At 39.5% G+C, this 15,899-nt stretch overlaps 1 long non-coding RNA gene across 2 annotated transcripts in view; it reads left to right on the forward strand.

Moving 5' to 3' along the window:
* The first annotated feature begins 5,185 nt into the window (after nucleotides 1–5,185).
* LOC141577457 (uncharacterized) overlaps nucleotides 5,186–15,899 on the forward strand; it is a 67,502-nt gene continuing 56,788 nt past the window's right edge. For both annotated transcript variants that reach the window (XR_012506383.1, XR_012506382.1), the window contains exon 1: nucleotides 5,186–5,299. This is a non-coding gene — a long non-coding RNA (uncharacterized LOC141577457). The remainder of the gene's footprint in view (nucleotides 5,300–15,899) is intronic.

A 15,899-nucleotide genomic window follows, 5' to 3' on the forward strand; every position in this document is an offset into this window, starting at 1 on the left:
AGCAGTTCTGACATTCACCTCCTTCCTGTTCATACCCTGCAGGGGTTCACAGCTGGCCTCTGTGCTGATTGATCCGTGACCATGTGCTACCGGTTGTTAAATATTTTTGCTATTCACCCTCCACCCTCCATCCCCTGTGAAGGCTTTGGTTCTCCTTTCTTTCTTTTGGCTACAAAGTTTAGTTTCAGTGGTTGTAATTTGAGCCAGCCAGTGATGGTTTCTCAATCACATTATGTTTACCGAAAATTAGGATGTGCCTTCCTGATGGTGGTTATTTTTATTTTGAAGTTCTGTTGGGACTTTCTACTCTTCTGTACAGTGTCTCTCTCCCTCTCTTTTTTTAATGGCCATTAAACCAGGGGGATGATTCAGCCAAGTGTTCTATAGCTGCCCTCTTAACTAGGAAGGGCTTAGAAGCAGCTTTCAGAACCAAACCCTGAAAGTTGTATCTATTTTGTTTGTTTGTTTGACTTTTCTAGAAGCTAGTATGCTAATAACGCTCACTGCTTATCCATATTGTAAGTAATGTAACAATTTATTGGATTATTTACATTTTGAATTAAGAAACATTAGCTCTTAGAGAACCAAATACTGGAATATATAGTCTCCCTGAGCGTGTGACCTAGAGCGGTGGGTTGTAACGGGGGTTACCTGACTGCTTAAGCCACTTACTTGGACTTTCATTCTTCTTTGAGTAGAATCCAGATTCCTCTCCAAGGCACCCAGTCCTGTATGATCCTTCGCCTGCCCTCCCGCCCACATCATCTGATAGGGTCCTTCTCTTTTCTCGCGGTGTTTCAGCTGTCCCCCAAGCACGCTAAGCTCATTCCCACCTTAGGACATTTGTATTTACTGCTCCTGTGTCAGAGTGCTTGTCCCCAGCTCTTTGCCTACCCAGCTCCCCCTTATTCTTCAGGTTTCAGGTCAAATATCCCTCTTGCAGAGAGGTCTTCCCTGACCACCTCATCTATAGTATCCTTCCCAAGAAACCCTACATTTCATCATCCTATTTTTTTTTCTTTTTCTAGCATTTTTCAAAATCTGTAATTTTCTTAGTTACTAACCTTCTCATTGACCATCACCCCCTCACTAGACCCTAGGCTCCACGAGGGCAGGGAGACAACTTGGTTCCCCACTGTACCCCGTTTGTGGCATACCATCTGCACATGCTGGGCCCTCAGTAAATATGAAATGAAGTGAATGGATGAACTCAAAGACATACCACTATTCTTTTGGAAACTGAATGGCAGGAATTAAGAGGAAGATAGGGCATACAACGCATGTTTGAACATAAAATATCTTTAAGCAGATTATTGTGGTAATACTAGTGCATGTGGCAGGAAACAGTTACATCAGGCCACTATGAGAAATAGATACCTAACCCACAGAGTCTCATTAAACATGCGGACAAGAATAATTCATCGTGGGCTTCTACCTGTTAATGTCTCATCTCGCCAGGGTTCTGTTTTATACGTGCTACTGTTGCTTTACTTTTCATCAGCTTGGAAACAGATTTAAGTGAATTGCTAATACTTCCCTGGCTTAGAAAACAAAAAAGAAAATCCAATTTATTCACTTATTTATAGTTAGAAGTAGAAAATTCTGGAGCTTATGGGCACTGTTGACAGAGGTACTAGTAAAACATTTTCACAAATCTTAAAATTAGGGACTTTTTGAAAAAAATCTTAAAATATTAAAAAAATAAATAAATAGCTTTTGAACTGGATGCATTCATATAGATCATTTGGTTTAACCCTGTTTTACTAGAAGACCAAATGGTAAAATGGAAAGAGATATTGGGTGCATAGACTAACACGTAAGAGCCTGTGTGACCTTCAGCAAATCATATAATCTTTCCTCAGCTCAAAGACATACTTCTCAAAGAAGAATCAAGTTTATAGACTGTTAGTGATTAGATGAAATAACTCACAGTGTCTAGCACATCAAAGGGCCCCAATAGATGGTAGTGATCAACATTATCTACGGATGAGAAAACTAAGAAATGAAAAACAGTGAGGTAAAATTATACTAATATTAAAACTGGTATTATAGAATAGTGTTCCCTAGCTGGTGGGTCTCAAACATGGCTGCCCCTAGAATCACCTGAGGAGATTTAGAGAATCCTGATGCTGAGGTCCCACCCTACATCAACAAGATCAGAATCTCTGCAGTTGGAACCTAGGAATCAAAGTTTTCCCCAAACCTCCAGATATTCCCATGTGTGACCATGTTTGTTGCATTTATTAAAAGCACAAATTTCCAGACTTGGTACCAAACCCATTGTATTAATTTGCTAAATTGCCATGACAAAGTACCACTACTGGATGGCTTAAATGGCAGAAATTAATTTTCTCACAGTAGTGGAGGCCAGAAGTCCCAAATCAAAGTGTCATGCCAGCAGGTTTGGTTCCTTCTGAGAGCTCTGAGGGAAGGATCGACTCTGGGCTATCTTTGGCTTGTCAATGGCTATCATCTCTGTCTTTGCATCATCTTCCCTCTTTGCAAGTCTCTTGTAATTTTCCCTTTTTACAAGGACACCAGTCATACTGGATTAGGGGTCACCCTAGCGACCCCCTTTTAACTTTATTACCTCTGTAAAGACCCTACCTCCAAATAAGGTAACATTCTGAGGGACTCAGGGATTAGAACTTCAACGCATGAATTTTAGGGGCACAGCTCAATCCATAACACCCATTAAATCAGAATCTCCAGGGGAAAGGCCTGAGAAACCTAATATTTAGCAAGTACCTCAGAAAAGTCTGGGAACACGATCTAGGGCAGAAGAAAAAAAATGAAAGTGCTAGCAGGGGCCAGGCAGGCAAAGGACTGAAGCTGTCTGGTAGGAGCTCCAGAAAAGCATAAACTGAGAGCCAGCAGATGCTGTCATTCAGGAATGAGGGGCCCAGGGTGCGGATCCTAACTGTTTTTTCTTGTTTTCTTTTTTTCAAGATGCTGAAAACTTCTATTTTTATTTAAAAGTTTTCCATAAGTGAAGTGTTCTGCAAGACAAACAAAATAAATCTATAAGCCTGATTCAGCCAATACTTTACATACCTTTGGGTTAGAAAAACATTGGGTTTTTCATACTGGGCTCAAAAGCCATTGCTGGCTACTGCACAGTGCCCCGAGGAGGGCCAGAGGGTGATAGGGGGAGGGAGAGAAAGAGAAGGGTCGGTTTGGCTCAGTTATTACATGATGACTGCTGCAGGTGAGTCCCTTATTTAGTTAGTTAGCTAGTTAGTTAATTAATTAATTAGATCAGCCAGTCAACAGTTACTTTTGGAGAGTTTTCTAGCTGTTAGCAACTGAACTATGCTTTAAGTCATGACTATGATTTCCAGTTTCTCCGTGAGGGCTGCTCTTTTCTTTGGCCTACTGTGAATTAGGGGATACAGTTTGCTTACTCTTACTGTTGCCGGTGGATCCAACCTGTGTTCCAGGTTCTTGTCCCGTCCCAGAAATAATTCAGAGACAAGACTTAGAGATTAAAAAAAGTAAAATGAAGATTTATTAAAGGATGGATAGTACACTCTCAAGGGGAGAGCAGGCAGGCTCAGTTGACCGGCTGCCCTGAGTTTCTTTAGAAAGTTAGTTATGTAGGGTGTAAAAATGAACGGGCAGAATATTCATTGAGGAGGGAAGGGCTTGGGTTTTATTTCCTGATTATCATCCCAACTCCACCTTTCCAAAGGGAGGAGGGATTTTTGTCCTTATTTAGTCTGGATCACAAGTGTCATGGCATCAGTGCATGATGGGTACTTCTGATCTGAAAGGCTAATTTTATTGAAATGAGGGCATAATAAGCAAAAGGTTACATTTGGACACTGGAAATTCCTGCCTTTTCTGACCTTTCTTTGTTGGTCTCCAGGCCAAAAGGTGTGGCCCCTTATCAGCCCAAAGATTCCTGCTTTTCTTTCTCCGCCCAGGGATCCCTGGTGCTTATGTGATGTATGTTTCCCTGCATTTGGGTTGTGCCCCTCCTTTCTGGCCAATTCCTGCTATTTGGTCTGTGTCCCCCTTTCTCTGCTCATTTCTAGCTATCTGCCTGCTCTAACATTACTACTCTAAGAACTCCTACGGTTTTAGCCTGGTGGCTTGTGTCCCCTTTTTGCTGTTGTTCCTGGAGCTATTAGAAATTCATTCTTTTAAAAATAATTTTTTTTTCTGCCAGTACAATGAGATTTTGAACAGATGGTGAATAAGTACATATTCTCATTCCAACTTCTTTGAAAAAATATTATTATGAAATATAAAGACTAATGTAATGACGTACACCAGAGCAATCTGATACATAAAATGCTTGCAGTACACTTGATGTTTTCGTGTTTCCCTACCCTGAGAAGGATCCACCACTATTCTGAATTCATGTTCTATCATTTCCGTGTACTTCTTTATAATTTTCTCATATATCTATGTAACCCTAAACTTTACACACATGCACACACATACACACACGTGTGTGCATATAGCTTATACACACACATGTATGTATGCGTATGATATATATTTTTGCCTGGTTTCATGCTTTATAGAAATAGTGTAATATTGCACACATCTTTCTATAACTTACTGTTTTTACTCTGGTTCATTCATTTTCACTGCTTTTAGAGTATTCCATTTTATGGGAGTATCACAATTTATTAACTAAAACTTTTATCAACCTAGTGAACTTGTTTAACATAATGATATTTTTTGCTTTAAATCCTACTTTGCATTAGTACTATAGCTACAGAAGCTTTTATTTTGGTTAGTGTTACCTACTTTTCAGTTCTTTTACTCTCAGTTTTTCTATGTTCTTATGTTTTAGGTCTTTCTCTTATATATAGGATAGGACTAGATTTTTTATTTTCCGGTCTCACAATCTCAGTCTTTTAACTGGTAAATTGAATGTGTGTGTGTGTGTGTGTGTGTGTGTGTGTGTGTGTGTGTGTGACTACCGATGTATCAAAATTTATTTCTTAAGTTATCTTTAGCTTCCTCATCCTATTTCTATATTCCCTGACAGGCCCTGGGTGAGGTTGCTTTGTAAGGTTCTTGTTCGCGGGGAGGGGTGGGAGGGGGTGGAGTTCTTACGCGTCTGGCCCAGCTGTGCAGCTCAGTTTCTGGCTCGCCGCCGCCATCTTGGATTGAGGCGTCCTGCGCAGAGCTTCTGCACATGCGCCCTCCGAGCGGAAGTGTCTGCGCAGCCATTTTGAACTAGGAGCTCCGTCTGAAGTGCTGAGCGCAAGGCCTCCGGATGCGGACTCCTGTGAGCAAGCGAAAGAGGAAGCACAGAGGAAAAGGAAAACAAAAAAAAGAGGTTAGACTTTATTTTATTATTCAAAATGGGCCTTGCCGGTGACACTTTCTTCTGAATTTATTTGTTTTTAATTTGACTTTTAGTTCCTTCTGTTTTGAGTTTTATGCGCTCATTTCTTCTTCTTCTTTAGTGAATAACCTTAATTATTTTTTCAAACCATCAGATATGCCGAGAAAATATATTATTTTGCTACTGAGAATGTGATTCATGAAACTGTAGCATCCATATCACTCGAGCGCTTGTTAGAAATGCAGAATCTCAGGCCTCCCCGGAAACTGCTGAGTCATAATCTGCATTTGAACAAGGCCCTGCATTGGTTTATGTGCACAATAGTGTGAGAAACACTAGCTTAATGAGGAAATATCTTCTGTATTTAGCAAATACTAACATTTTGCCATAATTGCTTCAGTACTCCTTTTTTCTTTTCATGTTTAAAAGTAAAATGCAGCAAGGAAAATGCTTATTTTCTAAATGGTATGGATCTCTTAAAAATAAGGACATTTCTGCATGTTTGCAGTATTATCAAACTTAACAACATTACCTATAATTCCCTAATATCACTTAGTACTCGGTTAGTATTAAAATTTCTCCCAAGTATTTCCAAAATGGCTTTCACAGTTACTTAGTGTGTGCTAGGATCCAATCTTGGTCTGTACTAGCTTTTGGTCCTTGTGTTTTATGTCTGTTAAGCTTCTTTGGATCTAGAGTATTCCCCTCCTCCCTCCCACACACACCTTTTGTTTTTATGACGTTTTCTAATTAAACACAGGTGAGTTGTCTTGTAGACTGTCCTCAGTTCTGGATTTGTTTGACAGCTTCCTTGTAGTCGTGTTTAACTTGTTCTTCTAGTCCCTGTGTTTCCTGTAAACTAGAAGCGAGAGATAAAGCCTTGGCTAGATTTAGGTTAAGCATTTTTGACAAGAATACATCATAGACAATGTCGTTTATTTCCCACTGCATCACGTCAAGATGCACATAATGTCTCATTACATTTAGCAGTGATGAGAATATTCATAACTGGGTTCAGATGGAGTAAACCTAATGCCTTCACCATAATGTTTAGTTTTTCCTCTTGTGACTCGCAAGTAACCTGTGGGTGATACTTTATTATTTTGCAAATATTCCACTCCTCATCAACTTTTCACCTATTGGTTTTAGGTAATCCTTGCTGAACTCTTTTTTTAGTTTGTTAAGGGCTAAAAAATGGTGACTTTCTAATTATTTATTTCTTTTACATGTATTAACTGGAATTCCTTGATAAGGAAGAGTTTCTTTTTGATTAGAACTGCTAGGTTACTCTTTTTAATTTAATTTAATTTAATATTATTTTTTAAATGGAGGTACTGGGGATTGAATGCAGGAACTCGTGCATGCTAAGCACACGCTCTACCACTGAGCTATTACCCTCCCTTCCTGTTAGGTTACTCTCTTTTTTAAAAACTATATATATATAGTTTTTGTGTATACATATAAGTATATACACAAATATATATACACAAATACTTATATAGATATATTTTTTAATTGAAGTATAGCTAGTTTACAATGTGACAATTTCTGGTGTACAGCATAATGCTTCAGTCATACATGAACATACATATATTCGTTTGCATAATCTTTTTCACCATAAATTACAAGATACTGAATATAGTTCCCTATGCTATGCAGTATTAACTTGTTTATCTATTTTATATATAGTAGTTAGTATCTGCAAATCTCAAAACTCCCAGTTTATCCCTTCTCACACCCTTTACCACCTGGTAACCGTAAGTCTGATTTTTATGTCTGTGAGTCTGTTTTTGTTTTGTAAATAAGTTCTTTTGTCCTTTTTTTTTTTAGATTCCATATATAAGTGATATCATATGGTGTTTTTCTTTGTCTTTCTGGCTTACTTCACTTAGAATGACATTCTCCATGTCCATCCATGTTGCTGCAAATGGCGTTTTATTATTTTTTTATGGCTGAGTAGTATTCCATTGTACAAATATACCACAACTTCTTTATCCAGTCATCTGTCGATGGACATTTAGGTTGTTTCCATGTCTTAGCTGTTGTAAATAGTGCTGTTGTGAACATTGAGGTGCATGTGTCTTTTTGAATTAAGGTTCCCTCTGAATATATGCCTAGGAGTGGGATTGCTGGATCATATAAGTCTGTTTTTAGTTTTTTGAGGACGCTCCGTGCTGTTTTCAGTAAGGGCTGCACCAAACTGCATTCCCACCAACAGTGTAGGAGGTTTCCCTTTTCTCTGCACCCTTTCCAGCATTTATCATTTGTGGACTTTTGAGTGATGGTCACTCTGACTGGTGTGAGGTGATACGTCATTGTAGTTTTGATTTGCATTTCTCTGGTATTTAGCAATATTGAGCATTTTTTTCATGTGCCTATTAGCCGTTTGTATGTCTTCATTGGAAAATTGCTTATTTTGATCTTTTGCCCATTTTTGAATTGGGTTTTTTGTTTGTTTTATTAAGTTGTATGAGCTGTTAATATATTCTGGAAATTAAGCCCTTGTCAGTCTCATCTTTTGCAAATGTTTTCTCCCATTCTGTAGGTTGTCTTTTTGTTTTGCTTATGGTTTCCTTTGCTGTGCAAAAGGTTGTAAGTTTAATTAGGTCTCATTTATTTATTTTTGCTTTTATTTCTATTGCCTGGGTAGACTACCCTAGGAGAACATTGCTGAGATTTATGTCAGATAATGTTTTGCCTATGTTTTCTTCCAAGAGGTTTATAGTGTCTTGTCTTACGTTTAAGTCTTTAAGCCATTTTGAGTTTATTTTTGTGTGTGGTGTAAGGGGATGTTCTAACTTCATTGATTAACATGTGGCCCTCCAGTTTTCCCAAAACCTGTTAGGTTGCTCTTAATTGCAGTTCTTACTTAAAAGATGGTATAAAAGTTGATTTCCTGTTAACCCTGACAATCTTAATATGCATACTTAACAAAATCTAAGTTAATCCATGTATCTAGTCTCATCCCACCAATTCAAGGACCTTGGAATTTGTCTTACACATTTTTGTCAGGGTTTTAATTCTATCTTCTTTTGTTTTCCCCCCAAATTAGACTTCATTATTACTGATTTGTATAGTCAATCTCTGTTTGTTTATATTTACCAGGATCTTAGCGTATTTCTTTATCTCCTCCCTCCTATTTCTTTGTATCTTCCGTGATCATTTTCCATCTTCAGGAATGTCTTTTAACATTTCTCTAGAGAAAGTCTTTTTGGTGGTAAGCAATCTTAGTCTTTGTCTTTCTGAAAAGGAAAAGAGTTTCACTGAGTATGTGATTGTAGGTTGACCATTGTTGTCCTTCCCTCTCCTGGGCCGTTCTGAATTGCTGGTCTCCGGTGTGTCACCAGATTCTGTGACTTCCTTTTGTAGGGTCCCTGTTTTCTGTATCCCATGCAGCCTCCTTTGTTGTTCTTAAAACTTTATTTTGCTGAAGCACATTCTACAGTGGCACATGAGGTGAATTTTTGGAGCCCTTGCATGTATACAAGTGTCTTTATATTCACACTTAATTTGTAATTTGATACAGAATTGGGCAGGCATTGTTTCTTAAACATTTTGAAGTAATGTTGCTGTGGAGAATCAGATATCCTTTTGATGCCCGTCCTTTGTGACCTGTTTTTCCTCTCTGAAGGTGGTAAGATTCTTTAATCTACTTTGTTCCTTTAAATTTTTATTATGATATGCTGAGGTGTGAGTCTTTTTTTGTTTAAATTGGGAAGTTGGTGAGCTCTTTCAAGCTGGAGACTTAAGTTCCTCTATTCTGGATTTTTTTTGACTTGGATATTAGTTCTTTGACAGTTTTATTCCTTCCATTTTATCTGTTTCCTTTTTCTAGAACTCCTATTTGTCATTTGATAGATATCTTTGATTTCTTATCTTCTTTTCTTTTATTTCCATTTTTTTATCTTTTATACAAGACATTCTGGGAGATTTACTTAATTTTTACTATCTAACTCCTCTATTGAATTTTAAATTTGTTTGGTCATTCTCTGCATTTTCAAAGAAATTTTTAAAAATTCTTGATTCCTTTTTAATAGCACCCTGTTTAGTTTTATGGATGAAATGTCTTTGTCTCATTGAAAATAATGACAGTTTAAAAAAATATTTTATTCTACTCCTTGTATTATACTTGTTTCTAGGTTCCTTGTTTTTGATTTGGGCCTCTGTTTTTCCTACTTGAAGCTTTCAACAAATGTCTAAATATCCTTGATTCATAGCAAACAAAACATCCTGTGAAGGGAAATTGAGAATTTGCTTTGGCTGCCATTGTTTTTGAATTACCATCTCTCTTTCAACTTTAAAAAAAAAGGAGGGAAAAAATCCAGGCAACCTTGCCTTTTTAATAAGATGACTATGCTTTCTATGGGTGAATGTAAATTTAAGCATATTTTTGAGGGGGATTTTTAATAGTATTGACTAATAGGAGGTATATATCTTTGTCTTAAGTTTTATGAGGGCCAACATTTTGCCTGTACACACTTTCATGAGATTAGATTATGAGTTAGGGTTGGGTTCCAGTTCTTGGGTTTTGCTGTGTGATCATTGGTATATCACTTACCTTCTCTGAACCTCAGTTTCTTCATGTGTAAGATGAAATTAATTTTTCTCACTGGGTCATTATGAGGATCAGATGTGATTGTCTTCACCCATAAATTTTCAAACATTTCTTAAATCCCTCCATTCCACAAAGTTCTGCAAGCATGACACTTGTTCTTCCAGACGTTATTCTTTCATAAAAGACCACCTTTTGGCTGAGGATTGGCAGACAGCTGCCACATTTTAATTTCTTGTGATTTCCTGGTTTATATTTCTCTAACCTGGTCTAGGAATGAAGGAATTCTTTCAATTGTTTGAATCTGGGTGAGAATCCTGAAGCCATATTCTATTTTATTCAGACTTTGGATGAAGTTGCTGTCACAAACTTGATGTCAGAAAAATGACTCTAGTCCATTAAGCACCTTGGGTGGATAAGACAAGTGGCCACTGCAAGTATAAAGGAAATGCAAATCCAAGAGTGACTAAGGCTAAAAGTAATCCCCTTCAGAACTGGGTCAAGTAGTTTATTTAGGGCTTGAGTGGTGAATCAGCCTGTGGAAGCTTGGACTTTCAGGTTGGGGGAGTTGCAAGGTATTTTGGGGAGTGGGTGTGTGTGGCTTGGTGGGAGGAGTGATTCATCCTTCTAGAAGAGTCTCTGCATCTCGTCTCTTTTCTCTCTTGTGCTTTCTCCATCTTCCTCTCTCATTTTCTTCAGCTCTCACACTCTCTAAAACTGTCTTTTGCTGTTTTGCTCTTTCTCGTAGATCTGCTTTGACTCCTGTTTCTTCCTGGCACATCCTTTAAAGGTCAAGAGCAAGGCTTTTGCCTGAGATCTGACAGGGTCGGGGTGGGAAGAAGACTGGTGGTCCCCTGGCTACGACTGGTGGAGCTTGATCTGCACCCTTTTTTTAACTTTTCTATGCATTTCATTCTTTATCCTGTCCTTTATTTGGAACCCAGTGATGGTCACCGAGAAACTTCACTGGGGATCTAGATGCTGTGGTCATCTCCTGTCAGTCCTCATTTCCTCCTCCTCCTGCTTTAGTCTGCGTTTTGAGGACCACTAGGCCTTTGGAAACATTTCTGTGTAAAAGAACAGGGAGCTTGACTGGTCCTCTATCTGTAAGGGGCACAGAACCACACACACAAAAATGGATATGAAGGGAAGTATAAGTGAGGAAGTTTAGTTTTCATTCTCAAGAGGATCATGGATGGCATTAAGGGGTAACTAGCTTTAAAATATGCATAGCTTTATGCATATTTTCTTGAAAAAAAACCCACAGTCATGACAAGCCATAACATCTAAAATAAAGACTAGTGATTAAGCACAGGTTTCCAAGATAGTGATCCAAGGAAGACATAGTACAGAGAGAAGGAAGAATAAATTTGTATGTTTATTGAGCCTTATGCTATCTGGAAAGCTATAGCAATGTTAAAATCATAAATGATTCCAAGTTCTTTGGATAAATACAGCTGGATAAGAACAAATGTGTAACATCAGTAAAGTAGATTGTGCTTCTGTGGGTGAAGAGATGTTGTAAGCCATAACTCAGTTCACTTACGACTTTTATTAGGCACACACCAGGGACAAAGCCCTGCTCTAGGAATTGGAGGGAGCCGCAGAATAAATAAATCAGGAAATAAAGACGTCCTGTTATTTTATATGTATCACGTTTGCTCAGATGATAAAATGCTTGTGTTGTATTATGTTCTCACTGGTTTTGTTCCTGCTGGGGCTGTGGGGTGAAACTTCTTACTCTCACTATAGGGCCTGTGCATCTGTCCTAAGAAAGGGACTGGGGAATAGAGGCTGGATCTATCAGGAGGCCGGAACTCAGGGCTCTCAGAACTCCAAGGCACAAAAACATCTAACTGGGTGTACCTCTGGTTTTTGTTGTTTGATTGTCGCTGAGCCTGTAGTAAGGTCTCCTTTTGAAAGTCTGTGCTTGTTTCACCGGTGCTTCTGAAGACACAAAGAAGGGTCTTCGATCGTTGTGAGCAGTGGTTCTCAAAGCTTGGCGGTCTCTGGACCAGCAGCATCAGCATCTACCTGGGAGCTCATTAGTAATGTGAATTCCTAGGCCCTACACGCACTTGCTTGATTAGGAACTCTGGGTTGTCCTGAGGTGCTGGGTGTCTTAAGCCTTCGGGGGGATTCTGAGGCTGGCTGGCTCCCTGAGAGCAACTACTCCTGAGAACTGAAGGGGAACAGCGCCCCCTGGAGGCCATGCGGTCAGAGCAACCATGGAAAAGGAGGTTAATCCAGGGGAAAGAGGGATGAAAGGCCCAGGTTTCCAAGCCCAGCTGTCCCTTCCCACACAGTTTTCTACCAGTCAGCCAAGAAGAGGTAATATGGGTGAATTCTGAAAAAAAATTTACTGTTTTATTTACTTTTTCCAGTTCTGGTTTTATCACTTCCCTATTCAAAAACCTTCAGTGCTTCTCCGTTACACAGTCTCCTCAGCCTGTTTCTCAGGCTCTCCCTCATGTCTCCCCACATAGAAAGATGTTGTTTCCTTTCCTCTGTGCTCTTGTAGCTCTGGACTCTCATAAGGTGTCCATTTACAACTCTGTCTCCTCTGTAGGCTGAGCTCCTTGAGGCCAAGGACCCATTCTGTTCCCTTTTATTGCCAGCATTTAGCACAGTGCCTGGGCCACAATAGGTGGTTGGAAAATGGTTTCAAAATGAATAAATGGATGAATATACCTCAGGGTCTAGTTATGTAGACATAGTTGCTGTTTCTGGAACTTCCTGTCTTCTTCCTGAGGTCCCTTTCAATGTGAAGTCTCTCCCACATGCATCTTTAGCTTCTTAAAATCTCACTCATCGTTTAAGATTCACTCAGAGTGGCTGCTGAGTGACCATGCCGGAGTGAATGGTAGGCTGTGGAGTGTGCACTTAGTTAGGCAGGATCGTCACCTTGCAAGTTTACTAAGTCATACTGCTCCTAAAGCAGAGTGCATCCACAATAAAAATAGCACAAATAAGAATAATAACATTAATTTATAACACTTATGGGTTGTATTAATTGGATTTTTATTGTGTGCCAAACCTTGCAGTAAGCCTTTTACATATAGTTTTATTTAATTCTTAAATTAGCCTATGAGGAAAGTGTTATTATCTGTAGAATAATGAGGAAATAGAGGCACAGAATGGTTAAATAATTTGCCCAAGGACATATAGCTAGAAATATCAAAGCAGAGATTGAAACCTGCTGGTCAACTCCAAAGCCAATACTCTTAACTTGAAGCTAAATAGATCATGGACAAAGTATAGAGATGTTAGAGAACTTGGTGATACAGAATCACTACTATAAACAGGCCGGCAAAGAACTTGAACTCAGGTACCAGTCAATGAATAAATTGGTATTTATTGAGCACCCACTATGAGACAGGCATTGTTCTAGGAACAACAGGATGTAGGGGATGAATAAGACAGGCAAGATCCCTGCTCTCAGGGAATTTGCTTTCTAGTGGGAGGACCTCTTTGAAGAGATAACATTCGAGTAAGCCCTAGATGGCTAAGAGTAGCCATATGAAGATTTGGGAAAGTCTGTTCCAGGTAAAAAGAAGGAAGTGCAAAGGCCTTGCGGCTAAGAAACTGATGGAGGAACCTGCAGCCACAAACTGCTAAGGGGAATTGACCCTGGGGCAACTTTTCTGGGCACAGGTCCTGTAAGAGTAGGAACTAAACTGAGGTGGTGAGTGGCCTAGAATGTGAAGGTAACACAGGCTAGTTACCCTATCTGGGAAAGAAGACAGAAGCAGACCCTGTTATAGCTCTGAATCTTTTAGCGTGTGCCACTCACTATTCCCAGGACCTGAAAATGAATCAGATTTGTAGATGACTGGGGCAAATGCAAACATCATCATTAAATAACATTATCGACACCAATTAAAAGAAAGCCAATAAAATGCGTAACACAGTCTAGGAAGGGCTTTCTTTTCAGAGGCACTGTATTGACTGGGTTCTGCCTGCCAGATGTCTCACTACTTTGTTACTTTTTCAAAATAATTTGGTAAGAACCAAGCCACATTCTCACTAATGGTCCAGTGGCAGAATCCAATTCCCATGGACTATCGGATACATCAACAATCAGGAGTGAGGCCCAAGTGAGAGTGAATCTTTTGGTGAGGACACACAGTTTAAAAGTAGTGATAAAACAGACTAAAAGTCAGTCTACTTTTTATTATCTCTATGCTCTGACAGTTAAATACAAGGTCAGGGATAAAATACACCTTCCTACTGGGGCAGACCATTCCCACAGCAGCCCCCCTGGCAAGTTTCCTATTCCAAAAGGAGTTCATGATGCCTTTTTGCTCCTTCTCTTTGGCCTCACACTTGACATCTTCCATATGGTCTCTTCTGGGTCTGGCTTCCCTTGTAAGTGATTGTTGCCTTGCTATGGCTGTTCTGAGGAGCTCCCTCCATTGTTTGGGGGCCCCCAGTATTTCTCTTCACAAAAAGACTTCTCCACATTGTACAATTACCTGCTTTTGCCTAAAATGGTAACTTCCCTCAGAGTACCCTAAGCAAGAAGGCCTCTGGGACTTGCAGAGCTGTTCTGCTCTCTTGGCCATAGCTCTAGCAGTGAGTGGCCACAGCTGGTCCCTGCAGTACATCTTCCAGGACTCCTGCATCCATATCCCTTTGTGGAGCATGTCCACATCTGTTTATGCACAAACATTTAAGGAGCATCTCCCATAGGCCACGTGCTGTCTGTACACTGGAGCGAGAGCTGTCAACCAAACAGACATGGCCCCTGCCCACAGAGAAAATTGTTAAACAAATAAGTGAAAAAAAAAATTTCAGGTGGTGATAAATGCAGTGAGAAAAATAAAAGAGTTTGATGTGATAGAGAGCAACTGAGGGCAGCACCACTAAGACTAGGCAGGTGGGGAAAGCCTCCCAGAAGTTACTTGACTGGAAACCTGAGTGCCGAAAACAGATAGACTGATAGACAGACAAACAGACCAAACAGTTTTGAAAAGATCTGGTGAAGAACATTACTGGCAGGGGAAAACATGAGGGCAAAGTTGTTGAGCTGTGAGTAACTTGGTGTTTGATGTACTTAGGGCCGAGAGAGGGGAAGGGAAGTAGTGGGTGGGTCCAACAGACAAAGGCCATGGTGAGGAACTTAAATTTTGTTCTAAGGACAAAGCAGAGCCATTGAGCAGGTGAGTGACCCAATATTGTTTACGTATATATGAGTTGTATTACTTATCTCAATTAGTACTCTCAACAGATAGTGAGAAAATTAGTGCTTAAGACAAAGGAAGATACTGAAAAGATATGTGGTGGGTCCAAAGGTTGCCTAACAAAGACTGAGCACAGCCTGAAACCTGGCCCTTCAAACTCCAGGTCCTCTGGGTACTAGCTCGGTGCAAAGTAAGATTAATGGCAAGGATAAGAGTATTTTATTTGCACACATTCTAAGTATACAATAAAGGAATTGGGGAATGGAGGTATCCTGGAGAGGTATATTTTTTTGTGGACTTATATGCAGCAGGAGATCAGCTAGCTCTGGAAAATTTCTAGAGGACAGAGGAATTGGTTTTAGCAGAGTTTGGACTCAGGATTTTCAGTTCTGTAGGGTTAAGGGATCATAGTGATACTATATTAGCTTAATCTTTCTTTTTCTCCTTATTATCAATAGTTTAATAATATACTCTGTGCTAGACACTGTTCTGAATGCTTTACAAACACACACACACAGATATAAACACACCCACACAAACACACATCAGTCTTTGAATAAACATTACAGGCTGGGAAATAGGCACGGACAAAATTTTTGAGATACTGATAAGCTTGATAAATAGAAAGAGGTCAGTGTGCTAAGAGCAGTGATGCTTTCTCTCTTCACAGCAAGCCAATAAGGAGGTTATTGTCATTATTCCAGTGTTGCTGATGAGGAAACTAGGCATGAAGAGGTTAATAATGTGCCCAAGATCAAACAATGACTAAGTGGCAAGAACCGTAGAGCTCACACTTTTTAACCCCATAACACGCTGCTATTTATAGAATGGACAGTATGGACAGGAGCTCTACACA

Source organism: Camelus bactrianus, chromosome 4, assembly GCF_048773025.1.
Source record: "Camelus bactrianus isolate YW-2024 breed Bactrian camel chromosome 4, ASM4877302v1, whole genome shotgun sequence".
In the NCBI taxonomy this organism is placed as follows: Eukaryota; Metazoa; Chordata; class Mammalia; order Artiodactyla; family Camelidae; genus Camelus; species Camelus bactrianus.